The sequence below is a fragment of the Meriones unguiculatus genome, chromosome 8, assembly GCF_030254825.1.
Source record: "Meriones unguiculatus strain TT.TT164.6M chromosome 8, Bangor_MerUng_6.1, whole genome shotgun sequence".
Classification (NCBI taxonomy): Eukaryota; Metazoa; Chordata; class Mammalia; order Rodentia; family Muridae; genus Meriones; species Meriones unguiculatus.
In genome coordinates this window covers 75,001,837-75,002,829 of record NC_083356.1, presented here as the reverse complement: position 1 = coordinate 75,002,829, position 993 = coordinate 75,001,837, and the positions used below count along the sequence as shown (strand labels likewise).

Genomic DNA, 993 nt, shown 5'->3' with positions numbered 1-993 from the left:
AAGTAGAGTGGAGACACCCAGAGACAGGAGGGATGGGCGGACTGAGATCTCCGTTGGGCGGCCTACCCAAACACTAGGCTCGGTCCATAGAGGCCTGCTTATCTTAGAATAGCTCTTCTGGATCTTTCTAAAAGCCTGCTCAGAGGCCAGGTGTGGGCTGCAGGCATGGAGCTTATATAACCTGGCCGGACCTTTCACCCAGTGACCAGGGCTGTGTCCACCATGGAGGAGCGCCCCAGGGTCACCACCCTGTCCTTAGACACCTGCACACACAGAGAGCCCTTTAGCCTTTGCTGAGCTCTGCATATTTGCTAAATTCTTAGTCATACTCCTTAGACCAAAACTGTTGGGTTTTTTTTTTTCTTTAAAAAGATCTTTTCATTTATTTTATGTGTGTTGGTGTTTCACCTGCATGTATGTCTGTGAAAGTGCCCGCTCCCCTAGAACTGGAGCTACAGTCAGGTGTGAGCTGCCATGCTGGTGCTGGGAATTGACCCCCAGCCAGTGCTCTTGGGGAAAGTTTTCAATCAGCAATAATCGCGCCTCGGATGAACCTCACTGGCCACGATACTGCCACTGTGCAAAGCTCAGCCAGTGCTCTTAACGGCCATGCCGTCTTTCCAGTTTCAACTGAAACTGTTTTTAACTGTTGGCAGCTTGGTGACGGCATGCAGTGGTGAAATACTGGGACAGATGGGACAGGGGAGCCCAGGGACGAACAGCCACTTAGGACATTACCGGCAAACCCTGTGCCTTTCAGCTCTAGAACTGGGAGTCTGGTGTGGCCTTCCTGAGCTCCAGTACTCTCACTTGTGAAACAGATTTTGTGGCCATACTAGCCTTGTGGATCTGGCAGTGTTTAAAAACCTTATACCATCTATCACGGGGAACATACCCTGTGGATCAGAGCATGTAGATAAAAGACCTTGTGAATTACCTGGCAACAGGAAGTGCTCATCGGATCCTGGCTATTAACAGGCTGATGTTGGTGCT

The 993-nt window shown here is 50.3% G+C and overlaps 1 pseudogene; it reads right to left on the bottom strand.

Annotated features, from left to right (window-relative positions):
• Positions 1–457: 457 nt before the first annotated feature.
• Positions 458–588, bottom strand: LOC132656148 (U4 spliceosomal RNA; annotated as a pseudogene).
• Positions 589–993: the final 405 nt, after the last annotated feature.